The sequence below is a fragment of the Bison bison genome, unplaced genomic scaffold (genome assembly GCF_000754665.1).
Source record: "Bison bison bison isolate TAMUID 2011002044 unplaced genomic scaffold, Bison_UMD1.0 scf7180017864389, whole genome shotgun sequence".
NCBI lineage: Eukaryota > Metazoa > Chordata > Mammalia > Artiodactyla > Bovidae > Bison > Bison bison.
Window position 1 is genome coordinate 6197517 of NW_011494961.1, and position 24833 is coordinate 6222349.

At 39.0% G+C, this 24833-nt stretch overlaps 1 pseudogene; it reads left to right on the top strand.

Moving 5' to 3' along the window:
* The first annotated feature begins 23857 nt into the window (after positions 1–23857).
* LOC105002067 lies at positions 23858–24224 on the top strand (annotated as a pseudogene).
* The last annotated feature ends 609 nt before the right edge of the window (positions 24225–24833 follow it).

A 24833-nucleotide genomic window follows, 5' to 3' on the forward strand; every position in this document is an offset into this window, starting at 1 on the left:
GGTCACACAGAGTCGGACAGGACTGAAGTGACTTAGCAGCAGCATACATGCATGCTGCACGCATACACACACACATCCATGCATAGAAGAGAAAGGGAATTCACTCTCTTGAGCTCTATTGTCAGACCAAGGGGAAAGCATCTACATGAGTATTCCTTATAATTATCACAACAGTTCCCATGGGATTGCAACTATTATGTCCATTTTACAGCCAAAGAAGCTAAAGTTAAAAATAGCCCAGGGTCATATACTGGGAAAGGTACAGAGCTCAGACGCAAACCCTGGTCTGTCTGATTTCTGAACCTGTGTCCCCCTCAGTGTCCACTTCACTTACTGTACTAGCAGTGGAACATGATAAGTGCCTCACTGGGAGATCTGAAGGGCCAAGTTCAAATAAAATAGGGAGCAGTGTTACTGAGTAATACAAATATGACCATGATCAGGAGAATCAGAACTAGGGTATGGTTGTGAAGAAACAGATTCAGGTCCTTAAGGCAAAACTGGTAAGGGCCCAGGCAGTGCTTCAGAGTTTACAAGGACCAGACAGGGCATCCCTACTGCCTCTGCAACTGGTGCAAATAATGAGCTGGAGTAAAGATTAATGTTCTAACTGGACCCACATATATCAAGGAACAATAAAACTTAAAGCCAGAATCTGAGCTCCTAGTCCTAGGACCACTGACATGCCAACAGGGAAAGAGCATTAGTTTCCCAAGAGTAGGGAAGCAAAGGACCTCAGATCACATGCACATAGCGAATGATAACTCTTCACCCAAAGAAGCCAGTCCATTTCATCACTACAGACTTCCCTCTAAGTTGGAAAGCATCCGTTTGTCATTCTCTAAGCCACTAAGAATGAGACAGTTGGAGGGCATCACCAACCCAATGGACCTGAGTTTGAGCAAACTCCGGGAGTTGGTGATGGACAGAAAAGCTTGGAGTGCTGCAGTCCATGGGGTCGCAAAGAGTCGGACACGACTGAGCGACTGAACCGAACTGACATCACTATGAACATACAGCCCACGTATGTACTCTTCCCTGCGAAGTCTACGGCAATCACTAATCTGTTTTCCGCCAGAACCATCAGAGGTCCAAGGAGTCCCAGCAGGAAAAGGTAAGGTAGGGTACGAAATGACATGTTCAAAAAGGTGAGGGAAAGGGAGCAAGGAATTGAGAAGGAAGCAAAGAAGAAAGGGAGAGACAAAGAACGAAAAAAAATGGCACTGCTGATTGCAGAGGAAGAGAAACAGGAGGAAGAAACTCATCAATAGGCCGGCCATGGAGGACAATTTACATTCATGTGTCATGTGACTCTCAGCTCCTTTATTTTGATATAAAAGCTCCTTTTTATTTTGTGTTGAGATGACATAGTTCTTAATTTTGCACTAAAGTGACATTAAAAATCCCTACTTACATAAGTCTGCTAAAGATTTATACCAACACAACTTTATTATTTTGCAATAAATTACTTTTGTAATATAATTAAGGTTAGATGCCACTTTTTCTCAGATGTTCCATGTTTCATACTCAGTAGAGTCCTAAGGAAATATTTTTACTCAACTGATTTTTGAAAGATAATAGACTCATCAAAGTTGAGGTATATAGGATTAATATCTATCCTGGGTCATTGACCACTTTCTTTGTAATTCAACTTTGGAAGAAAATGCACCACTACCCCAACCAAGGAATTTGAATACATCTTCCAATTTTAATACTGCTTTTTAGGCAAAATGTTGTAAAATAGAAAAGATTTTGGGTAAAGATTTTCACAGGTCCCCAGTTATATCCAAACAGGTCTTTGTAATGAATTTGGCGTAAAGGGATATTTTTGCTATCATACCATGCCTTTTCTGGCACATAAGTGATACAGACAGATGGAAAAGTCACATGTAAGTTCAGTATAGGGATAGTATAGGGATAGACATTTAAAACAAAAGCATACTTCTATGCTTTCCATTTTGGTTAAATCACCCATTTCTTACCTTAAGTCCCTAATTTAGATCTCTCAGAATGATTGATGATCTATTTTGTTTCTCTAAAAGCAGTTGATATTAGGAGGTTCAAATTTTAGTCTAGTTTTCCAACCCTGACAAAGCTCCTGGAACCAAGCTGCCTTTCAATTCACGCTGTTGAAATGAACGAACGTATATCGCCCCAAAACAGTAGTAAAATATCGAAATCTGAAAGGTAACTATTCTGCAGATCTGGAAATTTTTTTTAAAAAATGAAGAAATTTTTCGATATTGGAAAGCATACCTGTCAAAGTGAATTTCCTGCAGATAAAGAAGACAAACAAATATAACCTTTTAATCTGTTCATGCCTTATTTCTATGAGGGAATTTTTTAATTAAAGAAAATGGCCAAAAAAAAAAGTCAATTACAGACAGCCAAAATTACAAACACATTTTATCTCATGAATAAATTAAATATTAATAATATTGTGAAGTAAAATTTGAAAGGAAATTTAAGATTAAAAACAAGAACAGATTAAATATTCAAAGTAGTCTCTAACATAAGTTATCCCAAGGAATAGACAACTGAATGGAAACAGCAGGTGATTAAAAGATACTAAAAGGAAGCACATACTAGCTAGAATCAGAATCACTTAATTAACAGTACCTCATTGCTTCCTTCCAGGCATATGAGGCCATACAGACCTAAAGAACAACTGTGTCAGATATTAGACGTTTTAAATCTAATTTAAAATTTAAATTTTATTCCTAATTTAATTCCTGACCCATTACAATTATTAGCCAAATACATATCACCAGTTTAAAAAGAGAAAATCTAGGCAAATGTAATTAAAATGACGTTATTATCCAAGTGGACATTCCTTATAAATTTTAAAACTATCACCTAGTTTAGCCACATAAAACTTAACTCTTTGATGTGTCAAATTACAAAAATATATTAATCTTTGTTAAATTGGAGGTTATACATTTGATAGAAAGAACACCTGTGCCAGCACTGGGAATTTATGACTTTCTGATCTGTTTTACATGTGTTTGATGAAGCATACAATTCAGCTGTTGTTGTCCTGACTTCATTCTTGGATAACTTCACTTTGGACAGCATAGTGACTGCTTTCCACTGGTTATTCATGTACTATACTGATTGACACCCTGAACCAAGTTATTAGATCCTTTTTAAATACATTGCTTTCCTATGGGAAAAAAGATAACTTTTAGAGACAAGTAATGTGTTTTCTAAAGATAATATGTATGCTTCCCAAAGACCAAAATAAGCTTCCTATTGAAGACATCCATACAGAAACTCAGGGATGCAAGTTAGGCTTTAGAATCAGATGTAACTTCCTTTTGATAATTACACATAATAACAGTTGCCAAACTCAGCCTAACAATTATAAATGCCCTCTTTTAACTATTTGCTTCTATATTCTGGAACACATTATAAGTGCTTCTGTAATTGTGCTTATGCCAAAGGAGCTAGTTTTTCTCCCATTATCTCTTCATGGACATGCAAAGACTATATTTCACAGCCTTCCTTGTTTCTAGATATAACTAGGTAGTTAGATTTCATTCAATGAGCAATTTTCATGCAACACTTTGGGGGACCATCCTTAAAATGATAGATAATGCACATTCTTTAATTTTTTGTTTTCCCTTCCTCCTGCCTGCTAGCTAGAATATGGACGTGATGGCTGGGGTCTGGAGCAGGTATCTTGAGCCAGCAGGTGATTTTGGTAATGGAAATACATATAAAAGAGCAATCACACAGAAGGTGCTGCATCCCGAAGAACTTTGTGAAACAGACTTACCATATTAACATTAAACCACTTATCTATAAAACCTTTCCCTGTCCAAGAAATAAATTGTAGTTTTATTTAAGACATTATGGGCTCCCTGCTGGCTCAGATGGTAAAAACAAACAAACAAACAAAACATCCACCTGCAATGCCAGAGACCTCAGTTCAATCCCTGGGTTGGGAAGAAACCCTGGAGAAGGAAATAGCTACTCACTCCAGTAATCCTGCCTGGAGAATTCCATGGAAAGAGGAGCCTGGAAGGCTATAGTCCATGGGGTTGTAAAGAGTACGACATGATTGAGTGACTTTCACTAGGACATTATAATCTGGGTCTCTGTTACTCTTGGTAAAATCTAATCCTAAATAATAATGTCCAATGGCAATACAAAATTAAGGAGACAAAGGACAACTATGAAGATCCCCTGGAGAAGGAAATGGCAATCCACTGCAGTATTCTTCCCTGGAGAATCCCATGGACAGAGGAGCCAGGCAGACTACAGTCCATGGGGTCCCAAAGAGTCGGAAACAATTTATTCGACTAAACCTACCTACCTATGGTGCTTTAAGTGTGCTTTTTTGAGAAGATGTGTATGCCTACAGCATTTAGAGAATGATAATGTAAGAGTAGCAAATACAATAGCTTATATTGAGAGACAGGAAAACTAATGCATAGGAAAACTGAGATTCAGAAATGTTATGTAATATACACAAGGTCACATGACCAGTAAGAGGTAGAACCAGGATGAAGGAAACCAGACCAAAGAAATGAAACCACCTGTTCAGATGGTCCACAGTACCACATCAGCCACAGTCCTCAGAGAGGAGAATGCCATCCTCAGACACACCCCTATTCTGCGAATGGTCACTGCAGTAAGCAGGTGGCATTGCTCTTTCCTCTGAAATGAAAATGATATTGCCTCTACGTGAGTTCCTACTAGTGCAGTAGAGTCTCGAACCCAGAAAGATATTCATAAAATATTACTGCTTACTTCTCGAAACCAGCCATTAGAAATAACTTCTCTCTGCCATAGAGCAAAAATTAAACTCAAATTATTAAATTGCTGTGCATTTTGCAATTCACAAAGGGAATTCTTATATAAATAACTAGTTTCATGCACAGTCACCTTAAAATGCTAACAAAACAGGTATGATCCCCATCTTAAAGATGCAAAAAATTAAACATCAAAGAAATTAAGTGACTTAAACAATACAAATGTACTTATTAAAAGATAGGGTCAAAATTCAAAATGCATCCTTACATGTTTATTATTCTTTCAAGTACATCAGTGGAGTTTTGTGACTTTTGAAATCATTTCTTAACTCACTAATAAATCCAAAACAATGATCATGCATATTGATACCATACCCAGGACTAGATTCCCCAAAAACTAATCTCTATAGTTAATCAAGAGGTTCTGGAAGTTTCATTATCTCTTTCAGGTTAATAAGATGATAATCAATGCATCACAATTTCAAATAACTTTAAATCAGTCCTGGGGATTAACATTAATTCTGCATTCAGTCACCTTGGTTTATAACATAGGTGTGCAACTGAAAACATCTTGCAATCAATGAATATCCAAATTTGGGAAATAAAATATTAAACTCTAGACTTGCAGAAATTCTTGGGGCATCATCTAGTACCACTCTCTCACCAATGGGAAAAGTTATTCTGCAGCATTCAGTTCCGTTCAGTTCAGTCGCTCAGTCGTGTCCGACTCTTTGCGACCCCATGAATAGCAGCACACCAGGCCTCCCTGTCCATCACCAACTCCCAGAGTTCACTCAAAGTCACATCCATCGGGTCGGTGATGCCATCCAGCCATCTCATCCTCTGTCGTCCCATTTTCTTCCTGCCCCCAATCCCTCCCAGCATCAGAGTCTTTTCCAATGAGTCAACTCTTCGCATGAGGTGCCCAAAGTACTGGAGTTTCAGCTTTAACATTATTCCTTCCAAAGAACACCCAGGACTGATCTCCTTTAGAATGGACTGGTTGGATCTCCTTGCAGTCCAAGGGACTCTCAGGAGTCTTCTCCAACACCACAGTTCAAAAGCATCACTTCTTCGGTGCTCAGCTTTCTTTATAGTCCAACTCTCACATCCATACATGACCACTGGAAAAACCATAGCCTTGACTAGATGAACCTTTGTTGGCAAAGTAATGTCTCTGCTTTTGAATATGCTATCTAGGTTGGTCATACCTTTTCTTCCAAGGAGTAAGTGTCTTTTAATTTCATGGCTGCAGTCACCATCTGCAGTGATTTTGGAGCCCCAAAATAATAAAGTCTGACACTGTTTCCACTGTTTCCCCATCTATTTCCCATGAAGTGATGGGACCGGATGCCATGATCTTAGTTTTCTGAATGTTGAGTTTTAAGCCAACTTTTTCACTCTTCTCTTCCACTTTCATCAAGAGGCTTTTGAGTTCCTCTTCACTTTCTGCCATAAGGGGTGTCATCTGCATATCTGAGGTTATTGATATTTCTCCCGGCAATCTTAGGTTTGCTTAATTCATACTACCAGTGACAATCAGGACAAGAATTGGAACCCAGATCTCTTGGGGCTAAGCCTTATGTTGTTTGTACCACAGCTTGCTACTTTCTAACACTTATTTGTCAAGTAAGTTGTTGAAGTAGATATTATTATTATAGTATTCTTATACATATTCCTCATATATGTTTTCTCTCGACCCCCATTTTTTCATATTTTCTTTCAATAGAGAGGTCTATTATTTAGGATATGCTTCAACTTATAAAAATTAATGTTAAATGCAGCTTTTCCTTTTATAAGCAGGTTAAGACTCATTTTAAATGGGACTGAAGCCAGAGAAAGGGATCACTCTGTAGCCAGTCATGAGTTAACTACACAATTAACTACCATATTCATGACACAACAATAATGAAGGAAAACGAAAGGCTTAGATTTGGTAAGTCATTGTCAAGTTCATTTCAGCTGTCCCACCAAACATAAAATTCTGAGGTTATATGACTGACATTGTTTCACCTATACCGTCCGTCCAGTATCTGCAGGGAATGAGTTTCAGGACCCCTAAGGATATCGAAACCTGTAGATGCTCAAGTCTCTTACATAAAATAGCATAGTATTTGCATATAACCTACACATGCCCTCCCTGTATATTTTGTATCACCTTCAGATTACTTATGATACATAACACAATGTCAATGCTATATAAATAGCTGCTAGCATGTGTAGCAAATTCAAGTGTTGCTTTTGCTAACTTTCTGGAATTGTTTTTCTTTTTAGAATATTTTTTTGGTCTGCAGTTGGTTAAATCCAAGGATTCAAAATTTGCAGATGTGGAGGGCCAACAGTATATATATAGTTCACATGCGTGCATGCTAAGTCGCTTCAGTCATGACTGACTCTTGGAGACCCTATGGACTGTACCCACCAGACTCCTCTGTCCATGAGATTCTCCAGGTAAGAATACTGGAGTGGGTTGCCATGCCCTCCTCCCGGGGATCTTCCCAACCCAGGTATCGAACTTGCATCTATGTCTCCTGCATTGGCAGGTGGGTTCTTTACCACTGGCGCCACCTGGGAAGCCCACATATAATTCACACATCTTACCAGTTGGATGTTCTCTCTACTAATGACACTGAGTGTGTACATTCTTGCCATGTTACTGTGGGATTCCCAAGAAAGGACTCACTTCAATGGTTGCATGAGATATTTGAATGAAGACAGGGCTTCACCCTTATACCCTCAAACTTCTCAGCCCCACTCCTACCCTAATACCAGTGGCACCCCTGCCACTGGTAAAATACACATTTTTAAACTGAGCTGTATATTTATTTATTTCAAATCTCTTTTTACACGACCATCATTTTATTCTTAAGCCCCCTATCTCAATCCTTCACACTGGCAATTAATTTGAAACACATTCAAACTGATGATTTGTAAAAAAACAAAACAAATTACTCTTTCTCCAGAGAAGTTAAGACTGAGAGTCAGTCAACAAATAAGAGAAATCAAGAAATATTAAGCCAAAAAGCACTAAGTCACTTTTCTTATCAGCATTTAAGTAGTACTGCAGATCTCAATTTCAGAAGCAAATCCTGGGTTAGAGATGGAATACAGCAACTCATCAACGTCCAACGACAACGAAGCCGTAGGAGAAGTGGTTCAATTGATTAGGGAAAAACATGCAAATAAAAAGAGAAATGGCGCTAAGACAAAATTTCACTGCTTAAAGAACACACCAAGAACAGGAAACCCACAAGACACTGAGAAGAGGTAGCTAAGAGATCCAGAAAGATTTCTAGATTAAGGATCTGAAGGATGATTGCATTATTAGTGAGATGTGGAAGATTGAAGAGGGTTAATGAGGGGTAAGGGATTGGAAATCAATAATTGTGTTAGTCGTGTTAAGTTGAAGATGCCTGTGATCCCTCCAAATAGAGATATCAAGAAGATAGTAGTGTGAATATTTGAGTCTGTAACTCAGAGAAGTCTGGAGAGAAGATGCAAATGTGAAAAGTTCTAGCAAATGTGTTCTTCGAAGACGTGAAGTTGGGGGAGATCACCTTTGAGGGAAGTGTAAAAAAGAAGGAAGGCTGAATCAAGTCCTGTAGATTTCCAACATTTAGAGGCTAAGTCAAAAGGAAGGGCAAGTAAAGGAGATATAGACTGAATTGTTAATGAGGCAAAAAGAAAGCCAGAAGAGTGTGAACCCATGGAAGCTAAGACAGAAAAATGTTTCCAAAAAAAGAAATTGATCAACTCTGCAGAATGCTGCTGGGACATTGAGTGAGATGATAACAAAAACCTATACACTGAATTTGATCAATTTCAGTGAAGTGGTAGAGATGCAAGCCAGATCCCAGTGGCCTGAAAACTGATTAGAAGGTGAGAAAGGGTGCGAGCACTTGTAAACTACTTTTTTTAACTTTTCATTTTACAGTACAGCTAATTAATGGTGCTACGATGATCTCAGGTGGACAGCAAAGGGACTCAGCCAAATATATACATGTATCCATTCTCCCCCCAACTCCCCTCCCACCTAGGCTGCCACATAACATTCAGCAGAATTCCCTGTGTTGTACAGTAGGTCCTTGCTGGTTATCCATTTTAAGTACAGCAGTGTTAAACTGCTTTCCAAGTAATGTGGCCAGGGAGAGGGACAGAGAAATGAGAGATGAGGGAGAGCCGCAGACTGAGAGTGGAGGGAGATGTGAGGTTAGTGGGTTTTTTCCTTTAAGAAGAAAAATATCATAGCCTATTTTTATACTGATGAGAATTACCCAATAGAAAGAGAGATATTCACAGTGTAAAAGATAAAAGAAGGACCAAAGTATTTTAAAAGACAAGAAGGAATGTGATCCCAAGCAAAACTGGAAGGACTGGATTTTGATGAAGGAATTGACTGTCCTTCCACATTTCTCTGAGGAAGAATGAGATGCAGGTTGTTTATAGATTTAGCAGTGAGAGGTCTCCAGAGACTATAATTTTTCTCTGTGATGAGGAGAGGTCTTCTGCTGAGAACAGGGTAGGGAAGGGAGGAAGTGTAGTGAGACCTCTGAGGAGCAAGTAGACAGATAAAATAGTCATCTTGTAGAATAGAAAAGTAAGCTTAGCAGTGTAACTAGGATAATTGCTGATGTACATTAGCGTGCCTTTCTCTGTTGCATTTCCATGGATGCGTGTCTCTACTCTGCGACATACAGCTACAAGGGAGTTGGAAAGTAGATGTCAAGGGGCATAGAAGGGTGAAGATGAGGACAATTATAATAAGAATAGAAAGAAAACAACCAACGTTCAGCTGAATCTCTAGCAATACTACAAGTTTGAAAACTAGACTTTATCAAGAGAAAAGGGATTTTCTAAGTTCCGTAAAGTCTCAATATTGTATCAAAGGCAACCTGGCTGACTTGACCATCACGTTTACTATCAGTAGAGAGCACTCAAGATAAGGCATAAGAAAAGTCCCTTCCACAGAGAAGCCCAGCCAATCCAGCCCTGCAGGAGTATGGAAAGAAGAAAAAGTAGGAGCAAAAGCTTTGCCTTTCTCCCCCTCCGCACTGGATTTCAGTAGTGGCAGGTTTTGGAACATTCTGAAAGGCAGAAAAACACTGGTGAACACTATAAATGGCAGACTGCTTGTCCAAGCAGAGTCTGCCGACACAAACCACAGGCACGAATCCCTCGTTTGTTTCAGCGTCACAGCCGAGTTGCATGGAGCCAAGAGCACACATGTTGCGCGTACTCAGTGGTGCTCAGTCTCTAAGTTGTGTCTTACTCTTTGCAACTCCACGGACTGTAGCCCACCAGGCTCCTCTGTCCATGGGATTTCTCAGGCAAGAATCCTGGAGTGGGCTGCCATTTCTTTCTCCAGGAAATCTTCCAGACCCGGAGATCTAACCCACATCTCCTGCATCTCCTGCATTGGCAGGTGGATTCTTTATGACTGAGCCTAGGAAGCCTCCACATATTGCTACTGGTTTCTTAAAGCTTATGTGAAATACATGTGGATATAAAGGTGCTGAGAGGGCTGGTTGTTCAGAGACCTGGCACCACAGAAAAAGAGAACACAAAGCCTGAGACCTGGGCAATCAGATCATTGGCTAAGACAATAGATTTCACAAACAGATGCACACACAATACCTCCAAAACGCCCCAAGAGATCAGTGGGTTCCAGTGCAAAAGGCCAAGGATCAATACAGATAAGACATCTCTCCTCCCTAGGAAAGACATCTCTCCTCCCAGAGGTCCAGAGTTTGAGGCTGAGATGTCCTTGTCCTCCATCATAAAATAAAACAAGCTGTTCCACATATCTTGGAATTATCTTGAAAAGGAGCTAGAGGGCAAAGAGACTTGGAAGATCAAATACCCAATTGTTGCCCGAAATCTAAAATTGAGATCCCATTGATTAAATTTTATATCCATGTTTCCCCTAACTTACTCTCTCATCTCCCCAACTTTGGCCTCTGCTACTAAATAGGTTAGACCTGGAAAGGGGACATCACATCAGTTACAGAAAACAAATAATCCTTTTTTATTTTTAATCAAAGCAACAGCACATAATATTTTGACCAAACAACAGCAGGAAAAAAATAAGAATTTTTCTGGATTGTGTTTGAATCCATTTGAAGTTTGAGATCAAGAATTTAAAACTGAATAACTTAACTTCACCTCATGAATATTTTTCCCCAGTGTTCAGCAAAAGAGGATGGTTGGGTTTAATCAGGGATGAGCTTTTGCCAGTCAAAGGTAAAGGGGAAAAAGAGGAGCAAGGGAGTTTAGGGCATTAGCAAGAGAGCAATAATAATGATGGACCATGACATTTATGCTGGACAAGAAAAGAAATGAAGACGGGGATGGAGGGAGAGAGGTGGAGACTAATGGATAGGGCATGAAGGCTTGATGGATTGGAAGTTTCCACGACACTGAAGAATTGTTTCAGTGGGTGTTCTTGAGCAACTGAGCTGGGAAAATAAGTGAAGTGGTGGGAGTCAGAGAATGGGATATTTAAACATTTTAAAAGTGATGGTAACATCATTCACAATATCTTGTATGTGTACAGTGACATAAATAATTCATTTATTTAACTATCCTTGCCTACAGAGAAAGGGAAATATAATAGAGACTAAAGTTTCAGAAAATTATTTACAACATTTAAGAGGAAAATCTACATTCAAGTACACTAAGGAAATGTAGAAACAACCATGTAAATCCAAATACTTAAATACTAAATACAAATCTATCATTTCTTTTCAGGGATATAGGTCTTGTAAAAAACTAAATCACTATTTTTATCCATTTACTTAGTTGGCTAATTAGCTGATTACTTATGAGAGTTATTCTACTAGTTTGTTTACATTTTAAAAAAATAGAACTACTTTCGTTTTTCTGTATTTTCAATTTAGATATCTTCATTGAACTAAGCCAGATTTAAAATTTTTAATCCAGAAAGCTAGATTTAAGGATATCAAATTGCATCATTACCTGTTCCTTCCTCTTAAGCACAATGATCAGATATTTTAAATTTCCCCATCATAACAATTGACCAGCAAAAGTCAGTTCATCACAGAAAGAGAGATTAAGTCCCCCTCTGCAGTTAGGCTTTCTCTCTTTCGATATCCATTTCAGTTTCTGATAGTTTTTTCTGTATCGCCAGAAAATGCAAACATTTCATACTCATAAAAAGGAAATGGTCTTACATTTCTTTATTTGAAGTCTAAGACATTCAGAAGCTGATCAAAAGAATTCTATATATCCACTGTTAAAAATGAAAATAATATTTTGATGGCCAATTAAATCAATCTTTAAAATAAGCAAAATTAATTTTAAAACGTATTCATATAATTCAAATTTTAAAATAAAGTTTTAGCTTGAAATATGTAGTGAAATTATAACAACACCATCTTTTTAACTAACATTAAGGCAAAGGCTCACCACGTTGGAGGACAAAGGCCTGATCTGGCCTTCTCAACTCTGCTAAGCCAGCACTGTCTTCAGAAATGATTTGAATTTGAATACGTTTCAGCAGGACAGGCTACTCTGAAATTTCCACAGTATTTCCTACTCTTTGTTTTCAACTGGTAACTTTGTTCCTTGCTGATAAATGATTTTTAATTGGTGACTTCTGTTCTATGTCATTCTCTGTTTTGTATAGAATCAGTTTCAACTATATTGTTCTTGCTTTCATTTTTAAAATACTAAGCGATCATAGGTTTTTAAATTTAAGCTGCCCGTTTTCATTTGAAAAGTGTCTAAAACACTTCAGTCTCTGCTAGCAAGGGTTTAACCTGAATGCCTTAAGTAAAAATATTATTGCCAAGATTTGAGACGACAAGATAATTCACGAATGTCTTCCAGTTCCAACCACAAAGCAGTTAACCCATGTTTTCAAACATTTGAAAATATATATATATTATTTTCTTAGATTCCACTTCCTTGAGGCATCATTCAAACTTCACATGAGGTTCAGAATGTAGTAATTAGCAGTAGGCCGCTTACATTTGCCAATATATTTGTACAAACATATGTTGGCACTCGGTTCCATATCAGCTACACATCAAAGAAGGGTGCTGAGGAGGAATTATTCTACCTCGGGGCTGGATTAGTGTCTCTGCCTGAAATAGGCCTCATTTAAGGGCATGGTTTGGGGGAAATTAAAGAACCTGCATGGCCTGAGTGTTGGAGTGAATCCATTATCAAAAAGCTGTGCTGAATATTTCTGCCATTCTTTTTCCATTCCTGCTACTATGATCCTGGGGCAAGTTGTAACCTCTTTCATCTTCAGTTTGCCAGTCTGCAAAAGGCAGACCATATAATTCTCTCGCAAGCACCTCACAGAAGCATGGGCATGGCAAGCATCCTTCTGGTAGGAAAGCCGGTGCTTCCTTCTGCTGATATCCTTTTTCAGGTATGCACCAGCCTTCTCAGCGCCTCTCCCCACACCCTCCACACCTCACCTTAAAAGATGAAAGCCCTGAGCCCCCAATATAGCCACAACAAGCACCAAAGACAGAAAAATCTCCCTAATTTCACCTCCCAAGAGAGGCTGGCTTTCTTTCCATTGCTGTGAATTTTAATAGCACTATTGTCAAAATGAGTTCATCTATTTTACAGGAAAACTAAATAACTTTAATAACCTTAGGGCTGACAATGTACAAAGTTCTGTCCGTGTTTCCCCAAATTCAGTCCTCCACAGCAACACTTGAGGGTACCTACGATCGTCTTCATTTTGCATAGGAGGCAACAGAATTAGATTAAGTTGACTTACCCAAGGTCACACCACTAAGGCACAAGGCCAAAATTTTAGCTCAACTCTAACTCCAGAGCCAGGTGACTCAATTGTTCTACCAGAGCTCAGGATTGAGGAAGAATCAGCACAAACTCATCAAGAAGAGACTGTCATCAGTCAGTAAGGTGCTGGAGCCATTACTCCAAAGGTGGGAAAACCAAGTGATATATTTTCAGAAGTCTCGTGAGAGTGATAGTAATTATTCAAATTTAAACTATAGGGACTTCCTGGTCCAGGAGGTAAGACTCTGTGCTTCCACTGCAGGTGTAGGCTCCATCCCTGGTCAGGGAACTAGACCACACATGCTATGCAGCAAAGCCAAAAAGAACATTTTTTTTTTTAAGTTATATAAGTGTGTAATCAAATACATTATATTAAAAACAGTGGTAAGAAATATTCAAAACTGTTTACATAACAAGTGGATCAATACAACCTCAAGAGACCTTCTAAGGGACGAGTAAGTCACACTCCAGGGAGATTGATGCTCATAAACCCTGGGAGTGCAAATTTTAAAAGCCTAGGTTTCAGTTATCTATTGCTGCCCAGAAAACAATCTCAAAACCTAGTACATTAAGCAATAACCATTTTATCATATCTCATAATTTTTTGAGTTAGGAAATCCAGCAGCTGAACGTAGGCTGGACGATTTATCTACTCTACATATTGTCAATTGAAGTGGCAGGTGGGCTGTTCTGGAGGGTCCCAGACTTCACACACTTCTTGCCCTTTCTGTCAAGTCTGGTGCCTTGGCAGAAAGGGCTAGAAGGCTGAGCTCAGTTGGAACCATGGACGGGAGTACTTAACACATGCCTCTCCACCACAGCTGTCTCAGGGTAGTTAAATTGCTTATATGAAGTTCAAGACTCCCAGAAAAATTGTTCCAAGAGACAGAAAGTGAAGGGCCTGAAGCCTGGCCCCTGAAGCTGCTACAGCATCTCCCATGTGGTAGGATAGCCACAGAGCATGCCCAAGTTCAAGGGGAGGGGACCTAGACCTCACCAAGTGCCAGAGGAGAATCAAATCATTGTTACCGTTTTCACTCTGTGTTTAGTCACTCAGTTGTGTCCAACTCTTTGTAACCCCATAGTCTGGAGCCTGCCAGGCTCCTCGATCCATGGGGATTCTCTAGGCAAGAATACTGGAGTGGGTTGCCATGCCCTCCTCCAGGGGATCTTCCCAACTCAGGAATGGAACTCAGGTCTCCCATATTGCTGGCAGATTCTTTACTGTCTGATCCACCAGGGAAGCCCATTTTTACTCTACTACCAACCAAATTACCATTAACTTTATTTTATCTATCATTTTTTTTAATTATTATTACTTAGAGATACTGCTTAACTATTTATAGGTGACATGATATGATATTGCAATGTAAGGAGAGTGGATCAAAATACAAATACAATAATATTGGCCATGAGTTGATAATGTTGAAGCTGAATGATGGCTGAAGGGGAATTTATTATGCTATTTATGTATGTTTGAACTTCTCTGTATTAAAATAAAATCTGTTTCAATGTCCATCAAGTAAAAAGCATTAACCTAGTTGCAAACACCAAACACAAGAAAGAGTGCTAAATACAGTTAAAAAGCCGCTGCTTGGAGAAATGACTGATTCTAGGACTGGAGCAGAAAATATGCAAAATGAGCCTGGGGCATCTTATAGCGCTAGGAAGTAAAGAAGTGCTCAAAACAACACAGAGACAGGAGCATGTCAAAGGGACACAGGAGCCCATGGAGAGAGTCCCCTGTGGTCAAAGCTAGAAAACTGTAAGAAACAAAGTAAAGTAGTCTTAAATTATAACCCAGAGTTAAAAATAAATATCCATAAACCTGCTGCTGCCGCTAAGTCGCCTCAGTCGTGTCCAACTCCGTGCGACCCCATAGACGGCAGCCCACCAGGCTCCTCCGTCCCTGGGATTCTCCAGGCAAGAACACTGGAGTGGGTTGCCATTTCCTTCTCCAAAGCATGAAAGTGAAAAGTGAAAAGTGAAAGTGAAGTCGCTCAGTCATGTTCGACTCTTAGCGACCCCGTGGACTGGAGCCCACCAGGCTCCTCTGTCCATGGGATTTTCCAGGCAAGAGTGCTGGAGTGGGGTGCCATTGCCTTCTCCGATCCATAAACCTATACTAACATAAATACGTAAATAAATGGGGAGAACAAGTAAAGCTCTCAGCAGAAGAATGCCAAATAAATTATGTAGATCCTCCATTCTCCAGGAGATGCAGCATAACTCCCCATTCCTGCATCATACTGCGACATGGATAAAGCCTATAAAACTCACCCTTAAACATCTGTAATTTCTTAGTCTGTAGTGACAATCTCCTTGAGATGAGATGTGTGTAGTGACTTCCTCCCAAACAACACAGTTAAGGAAAAGCAGGAGGGGAGGAATTAGTAATTTTACTGTGAACAAACCTGACAAAGTTGACAAATCGTGTTGACAGTATGTATCCTTGATATGATGTAATGAAAATGGCATTTTTCTCTGTAATCGTCATCCCCAAAACTCATGGTCCGAGTCTAATCATAAGAAAATATTCAGACAAATTCCCACTGAGGAGCGTTCTACAAAATATCCTACCAGTATTCCTCAAAATCGTCAAGGTCATCAAAAACAAGAAAAGGCTCAAAAACTGTCACAGCCAAGAGGAGTCTCAGGAGACATGATGCTTAAATGTAAGGTAGTATGCTGGCTGGGATCCTGGAAAAAAAGACAATTGGGTATCAATAAAAATTCAGAAAACCTAAATATAGTATAGACTTCCCTGGTGTCTCAGATGGTAAAGCGTCTGCCTGCAATGTGGGAGACCTGGGTTTGATCCCTGGGTCAGGAAGATCCCCTGGAGAAGGAAGTGGCAACCCACTCCAGTATTCTTGCCTGGAGAATCCGATGGACACAGTCCATAGGGTCGCAAAGAGCCGGACACGACTGAGCGACTTCACTATCACTATAAATATAGAATGGAGTTTAGCTAATACTCCAATATTAATATTGGCTCATTAATTGAAACAAATATACCATAGTAATATAAGATATTAATAATAGATAAAACAGGATGTGGGGTATATGGGAATTTTCTACACTATGTTTACAATTTCCCTATAAATCTAAAACTATCCTAAAGTAAAGTTTGTTTTTAAAAGTTATACACTTCTTATGCAGCCTTGATGGAAATCTGACAAGATCTAGAGCTTTGAAGTAACTTCCCTAGTCCGTATGTTAGAGACTTGGAAGCAGCAACAGAAACTTGCACTTTAACCCACACTAGCCTACTGCCAAATCTGGTTATTAGATGAAAGAAGGTAACATCAAGAGAGAGGCATCACTTAATGAAAGAGCTAGCTTCTTTCTGTTCCTAATATACTGCTTTTTGTGGATGCATTTCTGCCCTACAGCACAAAAAATAAAGAACCGAGATCTAATGCGGCCTAAAAGAACAGCAGAGGTGCTGAGGGTAGTGTCAATTACAAACCAAAAAATATACAACGGGCATAAAGAAATGCATCTATCCTCCAAAAATATCAAACAGCAGGGAGTTTCATAGACTCCAAGAAAATCTGGATTGACAGCTTTCTCAGCATCCTGGAAAGAAAGAATTGGGGGCAAACATAAAGATTCATTTTAAAGTGATCTTAACAATGTCACACTTCTTCTCAAACAGGTCCATCTTGGAGTTTTCTCAGGTTCAGGAGAAGAGGTCAGGCAATATACCCATCTGCCTTCATAAGCAGTTCTCACACTCCAAACATATAAATGTGCCATGACTATGAGGTCAATTCTTCCTCTCATTCTTGCAGTTATGAACAGAAAACGTCCTAGGAAATCAGAGCATTCTCCCCCCTTACTGTACATTTGATGAACAGCTGTAGGCATCCCTGCTGACCATCCGGTTGTGGTGTCTGGTCAAAATAAACCTGCCTCGTGAGCTGAAATTATTTTTGGCTACCATCAAGAGGAGCTCCAACTGCCAGAAGAGTCATCCCTCCAGTGGTCCAGGAGCAATCAACACCCAAGACGAGTCCCAGGCTCACATCTCAAGGATCACACCTCTCAAGGGTGCCATAACCACTTGTATGTCCTACTTGTGCATGGCTGTTATGCACTTGAGAGCACTCTCCTAATAACATTCATCTGCTGCGAAGGCAAGCCAAAGCTGGCCCACTGGCCCACTGGACCCGAGGCTTTCACACCCACTAGGCTTGGAGTTTAAGTTTTCAGGTTCTATCTGCATTGTACCACGGCATACGTTAAGCTACAGAACTCACCCCAAAGCCCTTGTAATTTCTTTTGGTTGGTGATGATAAATTCCCCTAGTAAAATTCACCAAAAACCCCTATGCATCAAATGTGTGAAAATTAAATTCCTTATAGAATCAACCACCTATTATTAGTATCAATGGAGGAATGTAGTGACAGGACTTTAAATGTCCTGTTCACAAGATTATATAAATTTTGTGAAATAAGCATAATTGTCTTTTAGTGACATATTAAAATAAGCTTTTTAGTGACACATTATAATAAGTTTTTATCATCTAAGTGTACATCCAATGAATTGTTCAGAAACAGAAGCATCTTGATTTGACTGAAAGATGGTATCTCACTTTAAGTACCATATTTACTTTTCACCATGTTCAGAGAAGCCAGACTCTCCTTTGGGGTAAACCAGTCAAGAGTAATTCTGACTCATCAAAAATGGCCAGCCAGGCATTCACCGGAGGGGTGAGCCACCTTCCTTGAAAAACAAATAAAGCAAAAGCACACCCATAAATTTCAAACACAGCTTTAGCACCTACATTCAATTTGCTGTAGTTTAATTACGTTGCACCAGCCAGCCATCTGCAGGCTTTAATAACTCGAGAGTCTAGTCCAGTGACCAAAGAAAGTCTCTTACAAAGTGGCATTTAATGGAGGGCCCCCAGGCCACTCAAGAATATATTGTCCCAGAAAACACTCACCTAGGCAGACATGAAATTAAATCTGAAGAAATGGTTTCTCAAAGGCAGGATGCAACAGGAACAAGGGGAAAACTGGCAAACATAGTCACATAAGATTGACCACAGAGAATCTCCATTTACCGCTTTGATGAAATCTTAATCATGCTTTATTTACTAAAGAGAGGCTAGATTGAGTATAAAATATAGACATGTATCTAATTGACATTTTATAAGTGTGTGTTTTAGAGCAACATAATAAGTGGGCATCTATCTACCAATTAATTGAATCAGCAAAAGAAATTTTACTAACCCAAATGAATGACTTTTCTTAAACCTAAACTTTTACATGAGTGATAATTAATTTTTAACTGATCTTCCAGAAATGTTTGTAGTATTTAAGAAAAAAGAAAGCTTTCAATCTTACCAAGAAAGTAGTCACTTAGACATTTATATTTCCTGTCTATAGTAACAACTTCAGTTATTTGGGGAAGGTGGTTTTGCTGGTGGAGAAGCACAATTTTCTTACTTTTTCTATGCTTTTGAGCATTGTATTTAGATAGTTCACACTCCTTAGGCAGGAGAGAAAAGATAGAGAAGATAGAATTCATATTAATGTTTTTGATTCCTAAAATATTCATGCCATATCCTAAACCCTCTAAAAACTGTCCCAAGTTACTTTGAAAGTAAGAAAAAAAATCTTTTTAGTCTGTCCCAGTTATATTCCATTGAAGGTATGTAATGTTTAAAACTAGGCTTAAAATATTTAAATGATGTATTTAATTATTGGTTTCTATTTTTATAAATGCTATGCAAAGTTGCATTTTAAATTTAGCCACCGATTCTGTTTTTCAGTGCAAAATTCAATACTCTGTTAATTTCACAAACTTGTGTATGTTTCATGACTATCTTTTTCTCATCATTGCAGTTGGAAGCTAGATAAAATGAAACGATAGTTTAATTTTCAAAAAGTGGTCATCTTAGGCAAGACTTGTCTTATCCTTAGATGCTAAGACTATAAAATATGTGCTTCAACATACCAAAAATATTCTTAAAATCCTTCACTCCTTGCAAAGTTAAAATAAACTCCTTAATGACAGTGACTCAAACATGAAATCTCTGGGGACAGGAGATAGGAAACAAAGAAAGATAGGAAGGAGTAGGGAAGGACATGTAAAAGCTTGGAATGGGGAAGAAGACAAGTTTCTCTACTTCATATTTCTGTATAGGTCCAAGACTGTCCTTAAACAAATGTTCAGCCAATAATACCAAGAAATGTGAGCTCCTATTTTGTCATCTTCACTTCACATTCTTAAATCATTTAAAAATCCACCCCTATTATGACAACAAACTAATCCTCATTTTCCCATCACATAATACTATACCACTTGAGTCTCAGATCTGCCTATGAAATGCTGAACAGAAGTATGAGCCAAATTGCATTTGGAAGGTTTCTCCCAGACCCTAACTGCCCTCAACCCATGACATTTACTGGCCATGCAGAAAGCAGGAGTACCATGTGGTTATAACTGACAGTCAGTCATCTGAGAAGCAAGCCAAAGATCTGAATCATGGGGCTTGTGCATTGTTCTTTTCACATGTAAATCAAAAGTCAGCAACCATTTTCAATTAAAAAATCTGGGATTGTCAAGACGTGTGCCAGGTTTCAGTTGAGGGCAATTTTGAGACGGTTAGATTGTAGAACCATCAAATAATAACTTGGTAAATGGAGACACTGATGGATTTTTAACTCATAAAATTCTCCCATAGATCAAACTGAGAAGAAGAAATCCTCAGGCAGGTGGACCAAGGTGTGCTCCATCAAAAGGTCAGTGGTTGCCCTGAAGCTATAACCAGCCAGTCGCAGGCTGGCAGGAAAGACAGTCCGCAACTTCAAGAAGTCTGGGCTCCCAGGATCCTGGTAATTGATGAGAAGGGTCTGAGGAAAAGGATATGTCATTGGTTTGGGTTCAGATGACCTGGGATCCAGCTATGATTGGCCACCAGTGCTCTGTGGATCCTTGGGTAAATTGTCAGTTGAATTTTCTACTCTATCACAGACTACTACTCATTTCTCCATTGGAAGCTATATGTTCCAGCCTAATGAGGCTTTTTTAAAATGTGCCACACCTGTGTTCCAAGGTCATAACAAACCTGCGTGTGTAAAAATGTCTTGCCAGGCTGCACACACTCATTTTTAAAACTCTAATTCAGGTAACTACATGTCTAACCTTTCAATTAGCTCAGCACATTTCACGAATAGAGGTCATAAAATTTACATTGCAAAATTTCACTTAATAAATGTTTCCCAACAAATCTAACCTCTTGAAAAGTTTTCATTAAAGGTCACTAATCGACCAACAACCTTTGAAAAATTGTTCAGTGATTAGAATTGCATTTTTAATATAATCCAAACATGATTGTGGAGAAACACCTTCATTTCTGCTTAGCCCTCAGCACTAATTTGCCCATGTAATTTGTTCTTTTACAACCCTGAGAGACTATATTTAAAAGGTTGTACTGACAATTTTTAAAAGTTGCTTAATTAAGTGAGTGAGATTTTTTTTCCTTGGGAAAAATCCTCAGCCCATATCCAGATCTTGTTTTAAACCATGGTATCTTAAGGATTCTTTCAAGGTGTTTGAAGTATTCTTAATAGTTACTCAATTGCTATAAAACCCAATTTCTATTCTTCTAATCTCTATAATCAAATCTTTACTTTCAGGACTTGCTATTAAGCCTCTATTTTAGGATTATCAAACCAGATATTCATCTTCTGTGACTTGTTACCATCAATTCGAAGGTGGTGAGAAATTTACATGTACTTACTGTAGATATTCTTCTTACTCAAGAAAAAAACATGTTCTAGAATTCTTGTAATGTTACTGGGAAAGTACTTTGAAAGACTGAATACCTGGCAGATAACTTGGTGAATACAATGCACAAATGTGCACCATTAAGCTTACAAAGCAGTTAGGTGTATGATACATACACTAAGAATCATAGAACTGATTACACCAACATCAGTAGGATCCATCTTCACATACTAGGACTAAAGTAGGAGCCACTCATAAAGAAAAGCCTGAAAAAATCAAAAACAAGTTCAGAGGATAAATATAATAGCAACAGTTGTACAACGATGTGACTGTACTTAATGCCATTGAACTGTACACTTAAAAATGGTTGCAATGGTAAATTTCATGTGTTTGACCACAAAATAATAAAAATAATAATAACGACAAATATATGTGTGCTTCCTGTTCCAAGTGCCTCCTGTGAATTATCCAGTTGCTTAATCTTCAAAGCAACTCTATGAGGAGACACTGGTATTATCTTCTGTTGAAGGAAACCCAAAGACCACAAAGATAAAATAACTTTTCCAAGAGCTAATAACGTAACTTTTCCAAGTAGGTTCGCACAAAACGAGTATGTAATAAAAGCCTATTGAGCCCAAGTATTCTGAGTTTAGAGTCTGTGATTTTTAACTATATCCAATATGACCTCCAAGGTAGCTCAAATGGGCTTCCCAGGTAGCTCAAATGGTAAAGAATTTGCCTGCAATGCCAGAGACCTGGACTCAATCCCTGGGTCAGGAATATCCCTTAGAGCAAGTCATGGCAACCCACTTCAGTATTCTTGCCTGGAGAATCCCATGGACAGAGGAGCCTGGTGGGCTACAGTCCATGCAGTCACAGAATCGGACATGACTGAGTGACTAACACACAATATGACCTCCATAGATGTTAAGGAAAATGCTTATAATTACAGGGAAAGAGGGGTCATACTGAAAAGTACAACCATCTCAAATTTTTAGTCAAATAAAAAGACAACTGGCTAAGAGACACCAATGATGTGAAGTGGGAAGGGAAACAGCTATGCTTATTTATTCACCAAAGCAATAAATACATGGCTGTCTATGAGAAGCCAGTTCCAGGAATTGGGAATATTGTGTGAGTGAGGACCTTGCATTCCTAGAACTCACATTCTAGATGAGTAAAGAGATGGTTTAAAAAAAGTAAATAAATTAATAAGGTTATTTTGACTCTCAGCAATTGCTACGAGGAGGTATTAATACAACATTGATGGCAAGAAAGTAATTAATGTTAGAGAGAGTAGGGGGTGGTTCCTAAACTTGGAACACTCAACTGCGTAGTCCAAATAACTTTCTGTTGTGTCTTGGGTGGAGGGGGAAGGTGTGTGTGTGAGGGGTGTGGGAGGAGGGGGCTGTCGTGTGCATTGTAGAATATTGGCAACATCCTAGTATCTTCCCATTAGATGGCAATAGCACAACCCTTCCTCTCAAATTATGACAAACAAAACGGCCCAATGTCTCTTGGGGAACGAAACCACCCAGTTAAGAACTATAGCCTTAAGGGATCATAGGAGGTCTTCTCTGAAGAGGTGATGTATGACATGAAAGATCTGGACAGTCATGAAAGATCTGGAGGCTCAGTATCTGGGATCAAGGCAAAGGAATGGATAACGGCAAACATTCTAAGGTGGGAAAAGGGATCAGAAAGAAGACGGAGGTGGCTGAAGCATCGTGAGGTGTGCCAAGAGTGGTAGGAGGAGTTATCATACAAGTATACAAAAGTCAGATCCTGGGAATCCCATAGGCAACTGAATTTTAGTTTCTCAGGAAAAATTGGGGACAAGGAAGACTTTTTTAAACTCTAAGATAAATGATTCCCATCACTTCATGGGAAATAGATGGGGAAACAGTGGAAACAGTGTCAGACTTTATTTTTGGGGGCTCCAAAATCACTACAGATGGTGACTGCAGCCATGAAATTAAAAGACGCTTACTCCTTGGAAGGAAAGTTATGACCAACCTAGATAGCATATTCAAAAGCAGAGATACTACTTTGCCAACAAAGGTCCGTCTAGTCAAGGCTATGGTTTTTCCTGGGGTCATGTATGGATGTAAGAGTTGGACTATAAAGAAAGCTGAGCACCGAAGAATTGATGCTTTTGAACTGTGGTGTTGGAGAAGACTCTTGAGAGTCCCTTGGACTGCAAGGGATCCAACCAGTCCATTCTGAAGGACGTCAGCCCTGGTTGTTCTTTGGAAGGAATGATGCTAAAGCTGAAACTCCAGTACTTTGGGCACCTCATGCGAAGAGTTGACTCATTGGAAAAGACTCTGATGCTGGGAGGGATTGGGGGCAGGAGGAGAAGGGGACGACAGAGGATGAGATGGCTGGATGGCATCACTGACTCAATGGACGTGAGTCTGAGTGAACTCCGGGAGTTGGTGATGGACAGGGAGGCCTGGCGTGCTGTGATTCATGGGGTCGCAAAGAGTCGGACACGACTGAGCGACTGAACTGAACGGAACTGAAGATAGATGATTAAAGAAAGTATTTTTAAAAAATAAAAAGAAGCTCTTTTCTCTTCTCCGCCATCCTATGTGCGGTTGAGTTCTCTCCTCACCATGTCTTCTCACAAAACTTTCAGGATCAAGCGATTCCTGGCCAAGAAACAAAAGCAGAATCGTCCCATTCCTCAATGGTTTCGAATGAAAACTGGCAATAAAATCAGGTACAACTCCAAAAGAAGACATTGGAGAAGAACCAAGCTGGGTCTATAAGAAGCAAGCTGGGTCTATAAGAAGTGGTCTTAACATGTGTGGCACACATGTTAAGACCACTTTTTTAAGCAGCCAAATCACAATGAGAACATCACTACTGTAATGCTTGGCTCATGATGTTATTTCCTCACTATCAGTCTGAGACAGTAATAAATATGAAACGTTGGGAAAAAAAATAATAAAAAGAAAGTACTTTCTTATTTTCTTTGAATTTCTTTAAAATGTTTGGTTAGCATCTAACACCTATCTGGCATGAAACTATTAGCTGTACAGCCAGTCATTTCTTCATTCACTATGCAAATATTTATTAAGGGCCTACTAAGTTCCAGACACTGTTTTAGGCACTTGGATACATCATTGAACAAAACATCCTGCCCTCTTGGATCTTATATTCTAATTGGAGGAGACAGATAAATGATACAATGGAAAATGGTTATACAGTGTGATAGAAGATGATGAGTACTATGCACCAAAAAAATAAATAAATAAAGCAAGGTAAAAGGCTAGAAATTACAATGGAAACACATAGACAAGTCTTGGAGAATAAAAATACAATAAATTCATCATTTTCTTAGGCAAACAGTTAATATATTTCTAGAAAGTTCCATTTATTCTTTCATTTTCACTGGACAGTCTGCAAAATCAAATACTTTTTGTCTTCCAGTCTCATGAATGGACTTGTAAACTGACTGAAAGACATCTGAACATGTAAATAAAGCCCAACCACACACCTGTGGTGAAGCTCAGGGTACCCCAGAAGGGGTATCAAACTATT